Below are 24355 nucleotides of genomic sequence, written 5' to 3'. Positions count from 1 at the left end.
TGTCTATAATTCAAAATGTAATCATGGAGCGTTCTCACAATGCTAAGGAAATAGTGAATTAAATACCCACCACAATGAGTGCCATGCTAATGCTATAAGAAATAATAAAGATATATTATTTATTTTAAAAAGTTACCACTTATTTTCTAAAATACATTAATATATCTTTACTATTTGAATTAGACAATATACTAAACACAATATCAGAAGCAAGATTTGGAGTATAAATAAGTGACCATGTTCATGGAATGAGGTGTGAATTTAAGAAATAACTCCCTCAATTGAACACATTTCTGCACAAAATGTGAACAATATAAGGAAAATAAAACAAAAATAATCTGGAAAAATGTGCCAAACAGAAACAAATGCACTTTACAGGCTCTACCCAAGTTGAACCAAAGCTATTGCTAGTAATAATGTGAAAGACAATGACTACTGAGCAAATACTAAGGAGAATCAGAGGGTACAATGATCAAAAGTACAAGGACCATGCATCTACAACTTGGCAGATGTTTTGGAAGCTGCTATTTATCTAGCAAGCAATAAGGAGCCATGGGAGGGATTTGAGTAGGCAAAGGGCTTCATCTAATATCACAGTGAAAGTATCAATGAAGGCGGTAACAAGAAGGAAGAACAGAAAACTTTATCAGAATCAAGCAGAGAGAATGGTTGCCTGGGGTTTAGTAACCACAGTTAACTGGAGAAAGGTATTAAAATTGGAGCCAATGCAATTTCTTGATACAATGGGTATGTGTACAAAAAATGATTTGAGTCAATTGCAACTTTACACAGTAGTAATCTGATTTTGAAATTTGGCAATTCAATTTTTATGCAGAAAAAAAAGCACAAAGTAACAAAATAAAATTTCACATAGGGAAATTTAAATTAATAACTAGATATTTCCTAAATATGAATTTAAAAAATTAAAGGGCTAGAAAAATAGCTCAGAGGGTAAAGTCCTTGCCATGCAACTGTGAGGGCTAGTTGTATAAAAAGCTGGGGGCAAGCTATCATCCTAGTGCTAGGGAGGTGAAGACAGGAACCCTGGAAATCCAGTTAGTCTTCCAGAATTAGCAAGCTCTAGGTTCAGTGAAGAAATTGAGTTAAAAAATAAAGTAGAGAGTATTGAAAGAAGACAGGCAAAGATGATTTCTACCTTCCATATGCACATATACAGGAAAGTAAGTGTGCATGCCCACATATACACACATACACAAAGCCAGAGACAGAGAACAAGGGAGACAGACAGAGACAGAAAGAGACAGAGAAATCCAAGTTACAAATTTTATAGAAAAATGTAGTTTTTATGGTCAGTAAAAAGGAGACTTAAGAATAAATGCACAGAGAGATTAAATGACTTTTAAAGGTAAAGTTTGCCAAAATTAATCTATTTAATATTGTTTCAGTGAAAATCACTAGAGACTTTTTGAGAAAATAGAAATTTTAAATTTTAACCTAAAAGACTAACTCAGCCAATTGATCCCAAAGGAGAAGTATAAGATGGGCAAGAGTTCTATGTAATTATGAGAATCATGTTGCTACACAAATCCAGAATGGATAAACTTAATGGATACACTTCATATGTAGATAGATGAATAAGTTACTGGAACACAGGAGTGGGCATAAAAGAAAAAGAAGAATAATGCAGACGTTAATTTATGCTAAAGTTAGTGCTAAGCATTGGAAGAGAGCAAGAGCTATGAAAAAGTTGTCAATTAAGTTTTCTAGTGTGGATTTTAATGGACATTAGATTAATTGTCCTTTCAAGTCAGTTATTAGTTAAGAGAGTTATTAGTGCCATGAAAAGACAGACAGATAAGCAATAGCATGACTGAGATTCTGAGGACCACTCTGACTGATGAGGCACAGTGGGAGCCCTTAAAGGTCTCACGGGAAAGGGGGTCATGTCATGTGATTTATGAGTAGCCCAAGGCATAGCAGCACCTGCAACCAGGCTGTCCCTGATTCCTAGATTGCAGGAAGAGGAGGGAATTCCAGGGAAATAATGTGTGATTATTAGGACGAGGAGAGAATTTTGTTAAAGTGTACCCAGTACACAGTTGAGGGACATGCTCCCACTGGAGGTTCTCTGAGGATCTGGAGTCTGGCAACGTGAGCCTGTCAATTTCCTGGGGGAAGTGAGAAAGTACCTACTATGTTCTTAGAATCTACAGCCTGGGGACTTAAGGGCTAGAGATTCCTTTGCAGAGGTTGTGGTTGAGAAATAGACATCTCTGGGAGGCATGGCCTAATTAGCTAAAAACTCAACATTTAGAACAGCCAGCTTTCAATATGAGAAGTGAGTTAAGTCTTGTGGTAGTTTGAGTATAATTGCCCCCATAAGCTTATAGAGAACGGCACTATTAGGAGGTATGGCCTTGTTGAAATAGGCATAATCTTGCTGGAGGCAGTGTGTCACTGTGGTGGGGGGCTTTGAAATCTCTTTTGCTCAAGCTTCTCTCAGATTTTCAAACCATTTCCTGTTGTCTGAAAGATGTAGAACTCTTGGCTACTTCTCCATCACCATGTCTGCCTGCAAGCTGCCATGCACCCTGCTTTGATGATAATGAACTAAATCTCTGAACTATAAGCCACCACCTCAATTAAATGTTTTCCTTTATAAGAATTTCTGTGGTCATGATGTCTCTTCACAGCAATAGAAACCCTAACTAAGAGAAGTCGAAACTCTATTATATGAAACATATCAAATGAATTCAGAGTGTATTTGTAGAAATGCCTGATATTTTCTCAAGCTGAATTCTATTTATTCCTATTATTGAAAACATATTTTTCTTGTATAATATATCCCAAATACAGAATTTTTCCTTTCTCTACTCCTCCCTGTACTTTTCACAGTCCATCCTTTCTTCATCAACTCTCTTTGTCACTCATAGAAAACAATAGGCAGCCAAATCATGGTGGCACTGTACTTTGATCTCAGCATTGAGGAGGCAGAAGCAGGAGGATCTCTATAGAGTGATTTCTAGGACAGCCAGGGCTACACAAAGAAGCCCTGTCATGAATACAGAGAAAAAGGAAAGAAAAAGAAAAAAAGATTCTAAAGGTTAATAATATAAATATGATAAAATTAAAACTAACACATCCAATTACAAAATAAACCAAAGGAAAAGAGCCCAAGGAAAGGCAAAAGGAACAGATATGGAAGTAGAAACCCATTTTTTCATATACTCAAGGATCACATAAAAATACTAAACTAGAAGCCAAATGATCTGCAGAGTAAAAAGATAGAAAGAAATGTAAATCAAACAAATAAAATAAAAATAAGATAATTTTTAAACCCCTAACATGGAGTTATGGTATTTTCTGTTGACCTTCTACTGCTGGGCAAGCAGCCTATACCCAAGAGTAGTTTTTTTTGTTTTTGTTTTTGTTTTCCTCACTGATACTCTCTTGACAAAAACTAGATTTTCATTTGCAAGTGGTTATCAGTTGGAGATAGCTTCTGGGTTAGGCATTGGGGTACATGTTCACTTCTTCATTTAATTCTATGACTCTATCTGGTGCAGGCTCATGCAGGCCCTGGGTATGCTGCCTCAGTCTCTGTGAGTTCATAAATACCTCGATCTGGTTGGTTTAGCAGGCCTTGTTTCCTTTGTGTCCTCCATCCCCTCTGACTCTTGGACTCTTTTCTGCAGTGTTCCCTGAGCCTTAAGGGGACAGATTTGATGGACACATGCCATTTGAGGCTGAGTGTTTTAACATCTCTCACTTTGTCACTTGTTACACATTGTATGGCTGTGGGTCTCTGTATTAATTCCAATCTGTCTTAGTTAGGATTTCTGTTGCTGTGATGAAATACAATGACCAAAAGCAAATTGGGAGGAAAGATTTATAAACTTCCATATCATAGTTCATCACTGAAGGAAATCAAGGCAGAAACTCAAACAGGACAGGAACCTAGAGGCAAGGGAACATGCAGAGGCCACGAAAGGATACCACTTACTGGCTTGCTCCTCATAGCATGCTCAGCCTGCTTTTTTTATAGAACCAAGGACCAGGAGCTCAGAGATAGCCCTATCTACAATGGGCTGGGTCCTCCCCCATCAATCACTAATTAAGAAAATGCTCTAGAAGCTTGCCTAAAGCTCAGTCTTAAAAAGGCTTTTTATCAATTGAGGTTCTCTCCTCTTAGACAACTTCAACTTGTTTCAAGTTGACATAAAACTATGTAACACAACATCTACTTCAGGAAGCTTCATTCTCTGATGATTGCTGAGTAAGTTTCTGATCTATGAGTATAAAAGGATGTCATTAGGAGACATTTTATTTCTATGTTCTTTTAGTAGAGCAATAGTATTTAGCATTACCCTAGGCCCCTGGGCTATCTAGTCTCAAGTTGTTGGTTTCTCAAGCAGGGTTGCTTATGGCTTCCATCTCGTGGAGTGAACCCTAAGTCAAATAAGATATTTGTTGGTGACTAGCACAAGCTTCATGCCACCATTGCCCTAACATACACTGTAGGCAGGTCGCCATTGTCGATCAAAGAGTTTGTAGCTGGGTGAGTGCTTCTATTTCTACTTTGATAGTTTGCAGAATGCCTTCCTGAACCAAAGACGCAAGCACACGGGTGTGAAGCACGGGTGGGAGTAAAGCACATGGGTGTGAAGAAGCACACAGGAGTGAAGAAGCACACAATGCTCTTCATTGGCACCAGCTTGATTTTTCCCCTGTTCAATGAGTGGTGTGGATGTAGTCATCGGCACCAAACTACTTTCTTCTCTTCTCATGCTAGGATAAAAAGACAAGCTTTTCTGAAGAAAATGTATGCCATTTGCCATCAAATAAATAACATTTACTGAATAAAACCCAGAGAATGTGATAGTAGTAAACTTAACTCCATAAAATTAAGCACTGCTGCTCATTAAAATTCACCACTGTAACGGGGGATACACCTCAGAGACAGACTATTATTAGGCTTTGGATGTTTGGGATGGTGTTTCAAGAGACATTGAGATGGATTCCTGAGGACTGAGGATTGAGTAGAAGAGTTATTAACATCATGGACACAGAGAGAGGCCAGAGAGAGAGAGAGAGAGATAGAGATAGAGAGAGAGAGAGAGAGAGAGAGAGAGAGAGAGAGAGAGAGAGAGAGAGAGAGAGAAAGATAGCGATTACAGCATAGTGGAGACACTGAGTAGAGCTTCAATACCAAAGACAGACAACATGGTGGATTCTGTGAAGAAAAATCAGAACTCATGTGGCAGAAGAGGGGGAATCTATTTTTATACCTTTGAAGATGAACTGAGGTACCTAGCAGAAGCCTGCAGCAGGCTCTCAGATTCCCAGATAGGAAGCATGGGAAGGAGATGAAAGGTATGGCCCCCTGTAACAAATGAGAGTTATCTGAAAAGAGGGACCCTCAAATGAGAAAATGCCCCATAAGATGCAGCTGTATGGCATTTTTAAAAATTAGTGATTGGTTGAGAAGGGTCTAACCTACTGTGGATGGTTCCATCTCTGGGCTGGAGGTCCTGGGTTCTATAAGAAAGCAGGGTGAGCAAGCCATGGGGCTCAAGCCAGTAAGCAACACCTCTCTTTATTAGCTCCTGCCTCCAAGATCCTGCCCTGTTTGAGTTCCTGCTCTGACTTCCTTCAGTGATGAACAGTCCTGTGGAAGTGTATGCCAAATAAACCCTTTCCTACCCATCTTGCTTTGTAGTCATGGTGATTTCTCCCAGCAATAGAAATCCTAACCAAGACACACTCATATTAGCAATCACATCACAATACTTCCTAGTTTTTAATGTTGATTCACTTCCTAGGTGCGACACCTGCCATGTCCTAGTCCATGCCTGTCAATATCTGTGACAGACAGAGCTGCAGCAAAGTAGCTGCTTAATTCCAACACCAGGTTTTTGTAAATGCCTGCATCCTGCTTAGTGTGAATTAAGAGGCACTACTTTCAATATCTAGTTCCACAACAAACAAAAAAACACACACAACAACAACAACAACAAAAAACACAATAAAAATGCAAGGTCTAAGGTACCTCTCAGAAGAGTGGCCCTATAAAGCAGAAGTAATTAGTATCTAAATACAGATTAGCACTGAAAATTAAGAATCAAATAAAAACAGACATGATCAGGAATTTAACATAACTTGTTTTATTACACTATATAAACAAAACCCACTCAAACTCTGGCTTATAGTGATAAAACTTGTAAGAGAATAAAAACATAATACTTTAGATGACAGGGATTTTAAATCTTATGAAAGGCTGATGAAAATGTGAAACTGTATTTGGAAAACTTTTCATCTTTTTCACAAAGATCAGAGGCCTATATTTGTATTTTACAACCTGAAGAAATTTAGCCCTTAGGCATTCACTTTAGATGAAGGTTTCACACAGTGGAAATAGACACTTTGGGCTGGAAAATTCTGAAATATTTGCTGTATGTTCTTGGATATTTAGTAATATATTTGTCTTTACTCACTAGATGGGAATAACATTCTCCAGGCCACTGTCTGGAATTTCTCCAAAAATCATCAACTATAAAGATAAACATTCCCCACAGTGAGAGTCAAAGTTCTAGAAATACTTCAAAATAATAACCATGACATGAAGACAAAGCTGTTCCTAACAACAGCATTACATAGAACAGCTCAAACCCCTAAACAAACCAATTGTCTTTTATAGCTTGAATAAATAATTTGTTATATTTACAATGTATAAAACTATGCAAAAATAAAAAAGCTAAACTACCACCATACATCACATTGTTAAGTTTTAGGAAAATAATATTACCAGAAATAAGTCATAGAATATTTTAATACTGAATATATATGATTATAATAATAATTGTAAATGTACATAATTTGTATTTAATTGTGACTTAATGCTTATAGTAACAATAGTACTTAGTATTTCTTAATTGTAAAAGCATACTTCAAATATTAATACATTTACAAATTATGAAAAAAGAAGAAATTTACTAAAATTTACTTTTATTTTTATAGAAACATAATAATTGTACAAATAGCCTCTAGGACCTAGGGCCTGGGAAACAGCCAGTTGCTGGAAACCCCCACCCATCTCTGCCCCAGTTGCCGGCCAACAGGGTAAACTCCTGCAGGCAGGCTCCCACACCAAAACTCCTAATTGGACCCTGCAATCTACAAGCCCCACATCCTACCCCAATACCCTTTGCCTTGCAACACCAGTGGCTTCCTGAGATAAGGAATCCTCCAGTTCTCATTGGACCAAGAGGTGAGTGACTCTTCTTAAACCCAGAGAGTCCTGCCTCAAGGACCTGGGCCCTGGGACACAGCCAGTCTCCGGTAACCCCCACTCATCTCTGCCCCAGTTGCTGGCCAGCAGGGAAAATTCCTGCAGGCAGGCTCCCACACCAAAACCCCCCCATTGGACCATGCAATTTACAAGACCCATACCCTACACCAATACCAATCACCCTGCACCATCAATGGCTTCTTGAGACACAGAATCTGCCAGCTCCAATTAGACAAGAGCTTGGATTGCCCCAAGAGTGGCCCTGTGAGACACAGACTCAGCAAGAACAGATTGGTCCAAGAGCAGCTCCCTCAGACACAGAAAACCCTTGCACCTTTGGAGAAAGAAATGTGCAGACACCAGGGCAAAAATACATACAACAAAAAGAGCAATATAGCACCACAAGAACCTAGTATCACAACTTAGGAGAAGCAGAAGAAAGTGACATTAAAAATAAATTTAAAAGACAATAGAGGCCTTCAAAGAGGAAATGAAAATTTCTCTTAAAGAAATTGAGGAAAAGACAAACAAAAAATTGGAAGAAATCAATAAATCTCTTAAAGAAAGCCAAGAAAAAAGAAAAAGCGATTAAACAGGTGAAAGAAACAGTTCAAGATCTGAAAATTGAAATAGAAATAATAAAGAAGACAAAAACTGAGGAAATGATGGAAACAGAAAATCTTAGTAAATGAACAGAAACTACAGATGCAAGCATAAACAACAGAATACAAGAGATGGAGGAGAGAATCTCTGGAGTGGAGGATACAATAGAGGGAATAGATTCATCAGTCAAAGAAAACACCAAAGCCAAAAAAGTCATAACACAAAACATCCAGGAAATATGGGACACCATGAAAAAGCCAAACCTAAGAATAATAGGGATAAGCCGGGCGGTGGTGGCGCACGCCTTTAATCCCAGCACTCGGGAGGCAGAGCCAGGCGGATCTCTGTGAGTTCGAGGCCAGCCTGGGCTACCAAGTGAGCTCTAGGAAAGGCGCAAAGCTACACAGAGAAACCTTGTCTCAAAAAAAAAAAAAAAAACAAAACAAACAAAAAAAAAAAAGAATAATAGGGATAGAGGAAGGAGAAGAATACCAACTCAAAGGCACAGAAAATATATTCAACAAAATCGTGAAAGAAAACTTTCCCAACTTAAAGAGGAAATGCTTATGAAGACGCAAGAAGCTTATAGAACACCAAATAGACAAGATCCCCACTCCCCGCCAAAGTCCCCTCGCCATATAATAATTAAACCAATAAACATACAGAATAAAGAAAGAATATTAAGAGCAGCAAAGGAAAAAGGCCAAGTGACTTATAAAGACAGACCCATCAGAATAGCACTCAATTTCTCAATGGAGACTTTGAAAGCCAGAAGGTATTGGACAGATGTAATGCAGATACTAAGAGACCATGGATGCCAGCCTAGACTAACATACCCAGCAAAACTTTCAATCACCACAGACTGAGTGATCAAGACATTCCAAGACAAAAGCAGATTTAAACAATATCTGTCAACAAACCCAGCCATACAGAAAGCACTAAAAGAAAAATTCCAACCTAAGGAAGTCAGATACAACCATGAAAACACAGGCAATAGAAAACCCCACAGAAGTAAATCCCAAGGAAGAAAAATACACACATACTACCACCAAAAGATAACAAGATTTAACAATCACTGGTCATTAATATCCCTTATTATCAGTGGACTTAATTCACCTATAAAAGGACACAGACTAACAGAACGGATATGAAATCAGGACTCATCTTTCTGCTGTATACAAGAAACACACCTCAACTTCAAAGACAGATGCTACCTCAGAGTAAAAGGCTGGAAGAAGACTTTTGAATCAAATAGACTTAAGAAGCAAGCGGGTGTAGCTATCCTAATATCTAAAAAAATAGACTTCAAACTAAAATCAATCAAAAGAGATCAAGAAGGACATTATATACTCATCAAAGGAAAGATCCACCAAGATGAAGTTTCAATTCTGAACATTTATACCCCAAATACAAGGGTACCTACATATGTAAAAGAAACATTTCTAAAGCTTTAATCACACATCAAACCCCAAACACTGATAGTGGGAGACTTCACCACCCCACTCTCACCACTGGATAGATCTGCCAGAACACAACTTAACAGAGAAAAATGGGACTTAACTGATGGTATGACTCAAATGGATTTAAGATCTACGGATCCTTCCACCCTAACAAAAAAGAATATACCTTCTTCTCAGTACCCCATGGAACCTTCTCTAAAATCAACCAAATACTCGGTCACAAAGCAAATCTCACCAGATACAAAAAAATTGGAATAACCTCCTGTATTCTATCAGACCACCATGGCCTAAAGTAAGATTTCAACAACAACAAAAATTACAGAAAGCCTACAATCTCATGGAAACTGAATAATGCTCAGCTGAATCACTAATGAGTCCAGGAAGAAATAAGAAAGAAATTAAAGATTTCCTAGAATTCAATGAAAATGAATGTACAACATACCCAAATGTATGGGACACTATGAAAGCAGTGCTAAGAGGAAAATTCATAGCACTAAATGCCCACATAAAGAAGTTGGAGAAATCTCACACTAGTAACTCAACAGCACACCTAAAAGCTCTAGAACAAAGAGAAGCAAAGTTACCCAGGAGGAATAGATGCTAGGAAATAATCAAATTGAGAGCTGCAATGAATAAATAGAAACAAAGAGAATACAAACAATCAATGAAACAAAGAATTATTTCTTTGAGAAAATTAAAAAGATAAACAAGCCCTTGTCCAAACTAACCATAAGGCAGAGAGAGAATATACAAATTAAAAAAATCAGAAATGAAAAGGGAGACATAACAACATGCAACAAGGAAATCCAGAGAATCATCGGGTCATCCTTCAAAAATCTGTACTCCACAAAATTGGAAAATCTAATAGAAATGGACAGTTTCCTGGATAGGTGTCACATACCAAAGTTAAATCAAGACCAGATAAACAATTTAAATAAGCCAATAAACCCTAAGGAAATAAAAACAGGCATTAAAAGCCTCCCAACCAAAAAAAAGCACCGAACCAGATGATTTTAATGCAGAATTCTACCAGATTTTCAAAGGAGAGTTAATACCAATTCTCTTCAAATTGTTCCACACAGTAAAAAGTTACCAAACTCCTTCTATGAGGCTAGTTACTCTGATTCCCAAGCCACACAAAGATGCAACAAAGAAAGAGAAATACAGACCAATCTCCCTCACTAACATTCATGAAAAAAACAAAAACAAAAACAAAAACAAAAAAACAAAAAAAAAAAAACCTCAATAAAATATTGGCAAACCAACTCCAGGAACACATCAAAAAAAATTATCTGCCATGATCAAGTAGGCTTCATCCCAGAGATGCAAGGATGGTTCAACATATGAAAATCTTTCAATGTAATACACTATAGAAATAAACTTAAAGAAAAAATAAAAACACATGATCATTTCATTAGACACTGAAAAGGCCTTTGACAAAATCTAACACCCCTTCATGATAAAGGTGAGATCAGGAATACAAGGAACATACCTAAACATAATTAAGGCAATTTACAGCAAGCCGACAGCCAACATCAAATTAAATGGAGAGAAACTCAAAGCAATTCCACTAAGATCAGGAACAAGACAAGGCTGACCGCTCTCCCCATGTTTATTCAATATAGTAGTTGAAGTTCTAGCTAAAGCAATTAGACAATAAAAGGAGTTCAAGGAGATACAAATTGGAAAGGAAGAAATAAAACTTTCACTATTTGCAGATGATATGATAGTATACATAAGTAACACCCAAAATTCTATCATGGAACTCCTACAGCTGATAAGCACCTTTGGTAATGTGTCAGGATACAAGATTAACTCAAAAAAATCAGTAGTCCTTCTATATATACAAATGATAAATGGACTGAGAAAGAAATCAAAGAAACATCATCCTTTACAATAGCCACGAATAATATAAAATACCTTAGGCTAATTAACTAAGCAAGTGAAAGACCTGTATGACAAGAATTTTCAGCTTCTGAAGAAAGAAGTTGAAGAAGATATCAGAAAATGGAAAGTTCTCCCATGCTCATGGATAGATAGGATTAACATAGTAAAAATGGCAATCTTACCAAAAGTAATCTACAGATTCAGAGCAATCCCCATCAAAATCCCAACACAATTCTTCACAGACCTGGAATGAACAATACTCAACTTCATTTGGGTAAAACAGAAAACCCAGGATAGCTAAAAGAATCCCGTACAACAAAGCCACCTCTGGAGGCATCACCATCCCTGACATCAAGCTCTACTATAGAGCTATAGTAATAAAAACAGCTTGGTATTGCCATAAAACCCAACATGAGGACCAAAAGAATCTAATTGAAGACCCTGACATTAACCTATACACTTATGAACACCTGATTTTTGACAAAGAAACCAAAACTGTATAGTGGAAAAAAGAAAGCATCTTCAACAAATGGTGTTGTCATAACTGCATGTCAACATATAGAAGATTGCAAATAGATCCATATCAATCGCCAGGCACAAAATTCAAGTCCAAGTGGATCAAACACCTCAATATAAAACAGTTAGACTGAATTTGATAAAAGAGAAAGTAGGAAGTAGTCTTGAATGCATTGGCACAGGAGACCACTTCCTAAATATAAGACCAGTAGGACAGACACTGAGAGCAACAATTAATAAAAGGACACAGTAAATAAGACAAAACAACAGCCTACAGAATGGGGAAAGATTTTCACCAACCCAACATCTGACAGAGGGCTGATCTCTAAAATATATAAAGAATTCAAGAAACTACACATGAAAGTAACAAACAATCCAATTAAAAAATGGACTATAGAGCTAAACAGAGAATTCTCAAATGAAGAATTTCAAATGGCTGAAAACATTTAAGGGATTGCTCAGCATCCTTAGTCATCAGGGAGATGCAAATCAAAATGACTCTGAGATACCATCTTACACCTGTCAAAATGGCTATATCAAAAGCACTGCAGAGAGCTTATTGTTGGAGAGGATGTGGAGCAAGGGGAACACTCCTTCACTGTTGGTGAGAGTGCAAACTTGTACAGCCACTTTGGAAATCAGTGTGGCAGTTTCTCAGAAAATTGGGAATCAATCTTCCTCAAGACCCAGCTATACCACTCTTGGGCATATACCCAAGGAATTCTCAATCATACCACATAGACAATTGCTCAGTTATGTTCATAGCAGCATTATTCATAATAGCCAGAACCTGAAGACAACCTAGATGTCCTTCAATTGAAGAATGGATTAAGAAAATGTGTTACATATACACAATGGAGTACTACTTAGCAGTGAAAAACAATGGTATCATGAAATTTGCAGGCAAATGGATGGAACTAGAAAATATCATCATGAGTGAGATAACCCAGGCTCAGAAGGATAAACATGGTATGCTATTACCCACTCATAAGTGGATACCATATGTAAAGCAAAGGATAATCAGACAACAACCCACAACTCCAGAGAATCTAGCTAACAAGGAAGACCCAAAGAGGGACTAGTGGACCACCCTGGAAAGGGGAAATATTTGAGATCTCCATGAGTAAACTGGGGTTGAGGGGTGGGCAATGGAGGGTAGGGGCTAGGGGATAAGAACATAAGGGAATGGGATGGTTGAGCTGGAACAGGGATGGAGTGGGAAAGCAATGAAAGAGATACCATGATAGAGGGAGACATCATTGGGAATAGAGAGAAACCAGGTGCTAGGGAAATTGCCAGGAATCCCAAAAAATGACCCCAGCTTGGACTACTAGAAATAGTGGAGACGGTGCCTTAACTGAACTGGCTTACCCCAGTGATATGATCGGTGAATACCCTACCTGTCATCATAGAGCTTTTCACCAATGACTGATGGAAGCAGATGCAAAGATCCACAGCCAAACACCAGGCAGAGCTCCGGGAATCCAGCCAAAGAGAGAAGAGGGATTCTATGAGCAAAGGGAATCAGGATCATGATGGGGAAACCTGCAGAGATAACCAAACCAAACTAGTGGGAACTCATGAAATTTGAATCAATGGCTATGGAGCCTGCATGGGACTGGACTATGCTCTCTGCAAGGCAAAACAATTGTGTAGCTTGATCTGCTTGGGGGGCGGGTGGCAGTAGAATCAGAATTTATCCCTGGTGCATGAGAGGGCTTTTTGGAGCCCACTACCTAGGATGGGACACCTCACAAAGCCTTGAGGCAGGGAGAAGGGCTTGGATTTGCCTCTACTGGATATGCCTCTCCATGGGAGGCCTTGCCTTCTTGTGGGAGTGGGGTGGGGTATGGATTGGGAGAGGGAGGCTGGGGGGGGTGCAGGAGGAGGAAAGAGGAGGATCTTTGATTGGTGTGTAAAATGAATGAAAAAATTTTCTAAATAAAAAAAATTATATAAATATATGGAGATGGATGTGATTATACAATTGGTGGGCATGCTCTTTAGATGCTTCCCTTTCCTCTACTATAATCTAAGACTGGAGAGGACAGGCACTGTGATTCTCAGAGAAGTTATTTCTTTTCTTTTTTTTTCTTTCATTTTCCTTTATTAAGAAATTTTCTACTCACTTCAGATACTATGCACAGATGCCCCCTCCTCCCTTCTCCCACCCCCCAGCCCTGTTTCCCAAGCCATCCCACATTCCCACATCCCCCAAATCAAGGTCTCCCATGGGGAGTCAGCAGAGCCCAGCACACTGAACTGAGCCTAGACAGGTCCAAGCCCCTTCCCACTGCACCAAATCTGTGCAAGGTGTCACACCACAGGCACCAGATTCTAGAAGCCTGCCCATAGACCAGGGACAGATCCCGATCACCCTGCCTGTGTGACCCCCAAACAGTTCGAGCCAAACAACCACCTTCTGAATCCAGAGGGCCTAGTCCAGTCCCATGGGGGTTCCACAGCTACCAGTCCACTGTAGCAGGAATCTTAAAAGTTCTTATTAATAAAATCAAACCCGAGGCGAGTTATTGGGGTCTAGGCTGGTAGATCAGAGAGACAGAACAAGCCACAGCTAACCTCACCTGGTCAACTTCTCAGCTGGTCTTGTTTCCTCAGACTGGAAGCTTCTGTGTCCTCATCCCAATGGCTCTCAGCTGAACTGCTGCTGGAAGGCCTGAAGCTTAACCAGCCACATGCTTAACCAGTCAAATGCTGCTAGTTTCTGGTCCTCACGCCTTATATATCTTTCTGCTTTCTACCACCACTCTCTGGGATTAAAGGCTGGCTTTCTGGGATTAAAGGTGTGTCACCATGCTTGGCTTTTTCCAATGTGGCCTTGAACTCACAGAGATCCAGAGGGATTTCTGTCTCTGGAATGCTAGGATTAAAGGCGTGTGCTATCACTGCCTAACTAGTGGCTTTTCTGTTCTCTGACCCCAGATAAGTTTATTACGGTACACGATATTTTGGGGAACACAATACCACCACAGTCCACAGTTCATGGGTTGCCACTAGTGTGGCCAGTCATCTCTGCATGTCCTCCCATCATGATCTTGACATCCCTTGCCTGCAGTATCTCTCCTCTCTCTCATCAATTGGATTTCCGGAGCTCAGCCTGGTGCCTAGCCCTGGATCTCTTTATCTGCCTCCATCAGTCACTGGACAAAGGCTCTATGATAACAGCTAGGTTATTTGCTAGGCTGGTCTCCAGATTAGAATGGTCCAGGCACCCTCTGGACCACTGCCAGCAGACCAAGATGGGGTCGACCTTGTGGATTCCTGAGAGCCTCCCCAGCACCCTGCCTCTTCCTATTCCCATGATGTCCTCATCTATCATGGTATCTTCCTCCCTGCCCTACCACTCTGTCCCTGTTCCAGCTTGACCCTCCCATTTCCCTATGTTCTCATGCCCCACTACTCGCCCTCTACCACCCACCCCCAGTCCACTCATGTAGATTTCATCCATTTCTCCTTCACAGGGTCATCCATGCGTCCCTCCTAGGGTCTTTCCCTGTTAGTTAGCCTCTCTGGAGTTGTTTGTTGCAGTCTGGCCATCCCTTCCCGGACATTTAGTATTCACTTATGAGTGAATACATATTATGTTTCTCCTTCTGAGTATGGGTTACCTCACTTAAGATGATATTTTCTAGTTCCATTCATTTGCCTGCAAATTTCATGGTATCATTGTTTTTCACTGCTGAGTAGTACTCCATTGTGTATATGTGCCATATTTTCTTTATCCATTCTTCAGTTAAGGGGCATCTAGGTTGTTTCCAGGTTCTGGTTATTACGAATAATGCTGATATGAACATAGTTGAGCATTTGTCCTTGGTGTAAGATTGAGTATTCCTTGGGTATATATATAAGAGTGGTATAACTGAGTCTTGAGGAAGACTTATTCCCAATTTTCTGAGGAACAGCCATACTGATTTCCAGAGTGACTATACAAGTTTGCATACCCACCAACAGTGGAGGCGTGTTCCTCTTGCTCCACATCCTCTCCAACATAAGCTATCTTCAGTGTTTTGATCTTAGCCATTCTGAAAGGTGTAAGATGGTATCTCAGACTATTTGAGATCTCAAAGCAGACAAAATCTTCCAATAAGAGTTGTCATGCCATATAAGCATAGTAAAAGACATAGATCATGGGCATCTGTGATTAGAGAGAGAATACTGTATGATAAACAAATGTTATCTGCGGCAGTTGTTGAAGGCCACAATGCTATCACATTTAAGCTACAACCTCTCTATGATATCACAGTAATTTAGGGAAAGGTTTTTTATTTTTCTTTTTCAAAATTCTAAGGGAAAAAATCCTCAGATATCACATAGTTACTTGGGTTGTGTAGATTATATTGCGATTCATAAAATTAGCTATCAATGCTATTAATCACTAAAGATAACAATGTATATTTAACTAAATAAATCATTGCGTATAAATTAAGGCATAATTTTGCATAACACAACATGTGGAATCAAGTACTATATTTTTAAAAAGAAAGTGATTAAGGTTTCCTTTAGGAACTACAGAAACTGTGTCTATGTAATATTTCATTTTAGGGGGAACACTTACCATGAAGTTACATATGCAGCTTTTTTTTGTTTTTGTTTTTTGTTTGTTTGTTTTGTTTTGTTTTCTGAGACTATGGTGTTGGGACAGAAGCTAGGACCTCACAATACTAAGTCATACTCCAACCCTGTAGACTCTCACTATAGCCCATGTTGCCCTTGAAACACAGATCTTTGTGTTTCGTCTCCAGACAGCCTGAGTCACAGTCATGAAGTCCTGTTCAAGCAAGAGGATGCTTCCTTCTTCACTAATCAGGCACTGAGGTACCACCATGTGTCTCCAAATATTTTCACACTGACTTATGAGAGATGGAATCTTTTCCTAGAAGTTGCTCTGGATTCTCAGGACATAAAGTCATACAATTTCTAATGTACTTATTTCCAAATCAAGCTTTCCTGGATTTTTTTATATTTTGTCAAACATATTTATTCTCTGAGAAGGATTTCATCATGCATCCTTAGCACTAAAAGCAAATGGAAGCCCTTAAATAGAATTTCTATATGTATCTTCGGACTGGTATCTGGTCATATGCTGCTCTATGACCAGAACTCACTAATATAATTCTTCTAGACAGGAAAGTTAACACTTTAATAAGGAAAAAGTCTGATAAAAAGAGAGAGATTGCTATTATTCAATTAAATTAAAAGAGAAAGGAGAAAGGAAGGAAGGAAGGAAGGAAGGAAGGAAGGAAGGAAGGAAGGAAGGAAGGAAGGAAGGAAGGAAGGAAGGAAAGGAAGGAAGAAGAAAGAAAGAAAGAAAGAAAGAAAGAAAGAAAGAAAGAAAGAAAGAAAGAAAGAAAGAAAGAAAGAAAGAAAGAAAGAGAGAAAGAACAGGTATGAATAATGGGCTTTTCCATAGAAAATGCAAATGCAAGCAGATGTGTCTCAGCCAGTAGGTATTGTATAGAACTGACCCCCGAGCCTATGCTTTGTGAGCATAAATCTCATACCATCACATGAGCAGCTTGGCACACAGAAGCTGCCAGCAGCCCTGGAGGCTCAATTTCAGAGCTATTAGAAAGCAATCAGGAACATGATTAGCCCTCACTCCAGCCAAGCTTGGGCTTTAGATGCTTGTCAAACTCTGATTCTTCTGAACTAGAATTGCTCTCTGCATCATCTTATCAAGCCAGCTCCACCTTATGACCTCTGTACTTAGGGAACTAAGTTCTATAGCAGGCTGAATTTTGAGAATGCCCTGTGTAACATTGTCACATCACATATTTTAACATTACAATGTTTTAAGGAAAATTAGGAGACTCTACCTCTACTTATATATATATAAATTTTACTGTCGTTGTTACCAAATATCTAGGAGACAACTTAAAAGAAGGTATGAAAAAAGGTATGAAAGCTCTGTCATGCCTCTGCCTCTAGTTGACAAATTCTGTCAGCCATATATATGTATGATCGTTTTCTACAGTGTTCTCCAAAGTACCTCATAATGTTTCATCTGTAATTTTCATGAAGTTTTGCTTCTGCCCTGAGATTCTGTTGTGTTAGCATTCTCTAGCTCAGTGTATTATGTCATGGATAGGAAAGCAGTGATTCCTACTTACATGTCAGGATAGATTTTGACCCTCTTAAAGTAATTTCATTTGAAACAGACAATTCACATAGAAATCGTACGTCTACATGCTAGACCTCTCTTGAGACAACATCTTTGTTTTTCATACTGTGAGTCAAGCATCCCAAAAGCTCACTATGTAGCCCAAGAAGGTGAAGGACTTTCATTTACATCAGAGGAAGCAATAAACAGTGCAAGCAGTGTGTTGGATGATCTGGATGTAAGGCATCTGCTTTAGTCAACATACAAAATCATGGTCTGTTACATACTAGATAATTTCTCTCTCCTGCCAACCAAACTGTGAAGGGTGCAGAAGGACATGGGCAGAGTTGTTAGCTCTAATGCTTTAAGCAACATTGATTTTCTAAAGCTAATGTTACTGTTTTAATGTGTATCAATGAGATTCCTTCAAATAACTAAAGAAGTCTTACAAACGGGTATTTCCTATCACCTAAGAAGGGACCAGAGTATATCACACAGGTTATTTGATTGAATCTGTTAAATAAACCTAGAAAACTCTTGTTTCATTAGCCAAATGAAAAAAGATAAAGTCAGTTTATCAGATCACAAACTAGTGGTTACTGAGTAGCACTCAGCTGCAGCATGGTTACCAGTGCAAAAGCTTCAACTCTTAACCCATTTACAATTCAGGGTTACAAGGGATTTAAAATTACCTTGGTTTATACCATAATAGAATGTTTTGAAAAAATGCCAACTATTTCTAATAATTTTAAAACATCCATTATATCTATTTGTCTCTCTACTAGAGGAGAAAAACCTGTAGGTCACAGGCCTTCCTCACAAACATGCTATTATCTTTCCAGTGTGGGCAACAATGCCTGATCCACATTTTAATGAAAGCTAAAATTATCTGTGGGTTGAACTCATGAGTGAACAAATGGGAGGCACATCACATTCTGGCAGGTGTCCATGAGTTTGTTTACCATTAGTCATGGACTTTGCAGAAATGAGATCCAGGAGAGATCAGCTTTCTATCACCAAAAATTATTTCTATCACCTGAACCAAAAATCAAAGTTTATAGCAAACCTTTATATGTAGATAAGATCTAAATCATTTAAAGTGTGTTAATGTCAGCTGAATTATGCTATAAGTGTTGACTGATATGAGTTGAAAGAAAGCTTCATAGGAAATCAGCTATGAATTTGTCTGAAAAAAAATCCCAAAGGCTTGCATTTTTTTGTTGAAAACAAATTTTATATATATGAAAGTATTCTTTATTTTGTTCTGAAATATTTCTTAATTTTCAAACAAATTTTCTTACTTAGTTTTACATAGTTTCCTTTAAGTTTTGTTTCATTATGATTCTTCTTCCAGAATTAAGTTTTTACATTATAACTATGAATTCCCTTTCCTAGTTTATGAGTATGTATTTTAATTTCATTAGAACTAGAGTTTTTATTATTATTACTGATACTTTTCTCGTTATATTTCTTTCTTCTATGTGTCTCTGATAAGGATTTAGTTTTAAAAGAACTGAGAAGTGTCATTTAAGATAGGACCACTCAAACCTAGTTAAAGTATAAAAGCATTTAAATAGTATAAAAGTAATAAGACAAGGAAAAATGATGTTAAAATATACATGATTGCTGGGCGGTGGTGGCGCACGCCTTTAATCCCAGCACTCGGGAGGCAGAGCCAAGCAGATCTCTGTGAGTTCGAGGCCAGCCTGGACTACCAAGTGAGTTCCAGGAAAGGCGCAAAGCTACACAGAGAAACCCTGTCTCAAAAAAAAAAAAAAATCTACATGATAAAGATGATATAATACATCAGTCATAAAATAATTTGTGACAAATATAAGTTAAGCTAGGTTGAAGTATAAAAATATAAAAATAATAACTTCCCTTTCAAAGAGACTGTGATCGTATTTTGGAACACTCACCCCCATCTTTTTTACATGGAACTCCATCTACACATTTGGGAACTTACAAAATAAACATATCTATCTCCTGCATTATAATTTGACATGAGGTCTGATTCCAACTTTAATCGAGTAAAAATGATACATCCATTATCACTATGGTGTTTATTATGCTAATATATGGATGTCATTTGTTTTGTAGCCCAGCTTCAGTTGATCGATATTTCTGTAGTTGTAAATTGTGCTCTTATAATTAATGATAAATGTGTGTCCTATATGTAATTTTGACAATCATTTTTCCTCAGGATAAATTTGGATAAGTAGAATTTCTAACTCAGTAAGTATAGATAAATTTGTTTTTTTTATACATGTAGTGAAAGTTCTCACAGACATTCACGGTAAATCACAAACTCACAGAATTTTAGAGTAGAATATCCTACTACTTTCAACTGTGCTGTTAGTTATTCTGCCTGTTGTGGTGTCCAGTAAGGAGGAGGTCTGAATGCTAGTGCCCTTTTAACATGCACATACTGAAATCCTAACTCCTGAAGTAATGATGTTGAGATGTGGCCTTTGGGAAGTCATGAGGTCTTGAGAGCTCTGCCCCTGTAAATAAAATCACTGTCCTTACAAGTGAGCTTGCTAGATCACTCGCCTGACTTGTGAAGGAAGCCACTTTCTCTGGACACCAGTCATGTTGGTACGTGTGATGGTTTGAATGAAAATGTTCCCATAGCTGCATGTATTTGAAAGCTTCCTCCTTAGTCAGGTGTTTGGAAGAATTCAGAGGCCTGGCTGGAGGTGTGTCTTTGAAAGTGGGCTCTGAGGTTCCAAAAGTCTAAACCACACACCCGGTTTCTCTTTCTCTCCCCATTCTCTCTCTCTCTCTCTCTCTCTCTCTCTCTCTCTCTCTCTCTCTCTCTCTCTCTCTCTCTCTCTCTCTCTCTCTCTCGTGTGTGTGTGTGTGTGTGTGTGTGTGTGTGTGTGTGTGTGTGTGTGTGTTGTGTGTGTCTATCCCCTGTCTCCTCTCTTCCTTTCTGACTATGCCCATGGATCAGGATGGAAAGTTCTCAGCTTCTTTTCCAGTAATGCCCAGGTCTGCACATTACCAGGCTCATCGCTATAAAGATAATGGACTAACCCTCTGAAACTGTAAGCAAGCCCACAATTAAATTCTTCTTTTATAAGAATTTCCTTGGTCATGATGTCTCTTCATAACAATAGAATGTTAAGGGAATCTAATTATCTTGATCTCAAAGCCCTCAATGCTGACTGAGATTAATTCTGAGGTTTATAGGTGATCTCCTTTAGTGTACTTTGTTATTGGAGCCTGAATAGACTAAACCAAATATTAGGGTTTGGCAGAAAGTAGTTAGCTGTATTCAGCCAGACTCTTGACAGTCATGACACTGTGTTCCTTTCTAGCCTGTATAGTGGCACTTTTCAGAGTGCCTGATATTAACTTATGTTGATTGACACAGGATAAATGTATTTGAATACACTACCACCTTCTCATTTATTCCATGGCCATGCCTTGCTACTATCCTCTGGGATAATGTTTTTAAGGGATCTCACTAAAATGTTCTGTGTTCATTTCAAGTGCAAGCCTAGGACCTGACCTGCTTTAATGTCTTTGACTAAACAAGCTTCAGAGACATCCTTCAGAGAAAGAACCACTAGAAGTATGTGCAAGCAATGATCTGTGTGAATTGGCTGACACAATTTGTTGTGCATGTAGCTTCTCAAACTTAAGCATTCACCAGAATCCTCTGCAGAGTTTGTTTAAAACAAAGTAATGAAAACCCCACCAATTTCTGGGCTCAGTTCCAGAACTCTGTATTCAATAAACATTGCCAGTGCTAGAAAATGTGTGATTTTAACATACTCCCAGGTAGTGTTGATACTGCCTATTAGTCACCTCCTTTGAGGACTGTTGTGCTAAACCTGATTGTTCCTATATTATGCAGGCATTGACATTCTTCCAGGGTGTTCTCTACTAAGTTCCTAGAACAGCTGTTATTTATCTAATAAAGAAAATGAGGACTTCCTTGTGGTGAAGTTGAAAGCTTCACCCCCATCTCTAATTTTTTCTTGGTTTTTGTTTTGACAATTTTAATGAGGTTCTGAAGGAACAGACAGATGACTGTTCAAGACACTTTCACACAGAAAGGCATTTCTCACCTAATTCAAACTTTGCCTAGACTCATTAAGTTCTACCTTATCATTAATCTTATCTAAGAGAATGTCAACAAAAGTTAATAATTGACATACAGTAAATTTGATTGGTAAGGACTTAATATTCTTTTAGGAAATGTTCTACTCTTATTTACTAAGAAGTTAAAAAATGACAACTAAAGGGGAGAAAATTGATTTGGCCATGCACTCCAGTGTTTTATAGTTGATTTAGCCAAACACTCCCAATGTATCATGGTTGGTCTGATCACATTCCTGATGATTTACAGTTAAATTCATCACATGCTCCAACCTGTTTTCCTTTGGAAGATTCTAATTTTCATTCACTAGTATCTTTTACTTTTCCTGATTCTGTCATCCTTAAAGTTTCTACAAAGTCTATTGTTAGACTGTTGATAGGTATCTCTTCATTACTGGTATACAAAAACAAATTACATTCTCTAAATATTTTATTAATAATCACAAGTATTTTCATATAATAAATTTATAATCAATAGTGTGGGAGAGACAGAGACAGACACACACAGAGAATGAATTAGTTTTTTTTCTAGAGATGAGACTCATGATAAGTTATTAAATCCCAAGTGGTGAGCCCTAGATACATACACAGATGAGCAACCATAAATGGACTTAGTAGAATGTGTGTGTATGTATTACATGTGGTGTGTGTGTGTGTGTGTGTGTGTGTGTGTGTGTGAGAGAGAGAGAGAGAGAGAGAGAGAGAGAGAGAGAGAGAGAGAGAGAGAGAGAGAGAGAGAGAATGAATAACAATTAAGGAAACAGTCATGAATTTGAGAGAGAGTTTGGAGGGAAATGGGAGGAGTTGGTAGAGGTTAGATGGGATGGAAATGATGCAAATACAGTACTAAAATGAAATTCTAACAAAAAATAAAAGGCATTAAATATAAATCTCATAAAACTCATATTCAATTTTTTAATTCTCAAAATTCAGGCATAAGAACACAAGCCTAATATTTTAATTGTGATTGTTTGTTGTACTATTTTACTGATTATGGAGGGCAAGTGAACACAGCAAGATATGTTCAAAATCCTGAGTGTTTAGAAGATTTCTCATAAGTCCCAGTGAGATTCTGTTTTAAGCCCTATGTTCTAATTAAAGTGAAATACACAGTGAGACCAAAGATGCAAAGCAATTAGGTCATTTGCAAACCCCAAACCATCATTCTTAATGCACCTAAAGGATTTTTTTATTTCTTTCAAAAGTAAAAAAAGGAAGTGATATTTATTTGTGAGTAGAGATCCGCAGATAAATCAGAGTCAATTATATAAGCTGTGTTAGAATTTTTTAACCACATTTTCACTGCTTAAATTTGTTCTTTGATGATTTCACACACATAAATAATCCATTCTAATTATTTCAGAGCAAGTAAGATATTCTAGTATAGAATATAATAAAAGCAAAACCTGTATGGTTATTATATGTCTCAAACATCCCATTTCTAAGCCATTTCCTCAAGTGAGCAGTAACTCTAACCACACACGAAATTCTATGAAAAATATAATGGCTTTATTTTTACTACACCAAGCTTTGAAAAAAAACTGAAGTATTTATGAAGTGGTGAGATAAGAAACAAATTATAGTCCATGTAGTTCTGTGATGCCTAGACACAAAAACGTGGAAGCACTCACCTTCCTGCCATTATTTCAACTCAAACCAGGAAATAACGAGTTAATATACAGTCTACTATTGCTACAATTGCATATCACAGAGATGCATCTCTAGGACAGATACAACTTTAAACACAATAGTGGATCATTTGTACAGATGTTCAAGAAAGACATGGCCCTTGGGGTGGAATTGAAAATGGATATATGGAATCTATTTAAGATGCAAGATGGCATGTGCTCAATGTGGTTTCACATATATGCAGACGAAGAAGAGTGAGACAGAGTTAGAGAAAATTCACTGTTAACAGAATCAGGAAAGTGAGGGAGGAATTGCTCATGCAAGGAATGTAATCACTTTTTGCCTCTGTGGTGAGTTAAGGCAATTGCAGAACGTATGGATGAAAACATTAAGCAGGAAGTAGGATGTGAAGCAGTAATCAGAAACTCTGCAAAATCGATGACAATGAAGATTTAATTATAAGCCTATGTGTTACTTAGAAAGGAACACAGTTAAAAGATTCTCCTGTTAAGAATGTAGGAAGAGAAAATATCTAACTGTGAAAGGAATATATGAAGGATTTTTAAAATAAAAAGTATAAGGCAATAGCAATTATTGTTGTTGTTGTTGTTGTTGAGTGGTTGAGGAGAAAGCCAGTTTGGTACAATGCTCAAGGACCTGAATGTAATTCCCAGAATGCATAAGTAAATCCCGGGAGTTCACTGGGCAGGCACCAGGGCCTAATAACGAGTTTCAAGCCAGTAGAAATTTTCCTCCAAAACCAATGTGTATAGCATCCGA

Source organism: Peromyscus maniculatus, chromosome 10, assembly GCF_049852395.1.
Source record: "Peromyscus maniculatus bairdii isolate BWxNUB_F1_BW_parent chromosome 10, HU_Pman_BW_mat_3.1, whole genome shotgun sequence".
In the NCBI taxonomy this organism is placed as follows: Eukaryota; Metazoa; Chordata; class Mammalia; order Rodentia; family Cricetidae; genus Peromyscus; species Peromyscus maniculatus.
The sequence above is the reverse complement of the archived record's forward strand: the minus strand, read 5'-3'. Positions refer to the sequence as shown.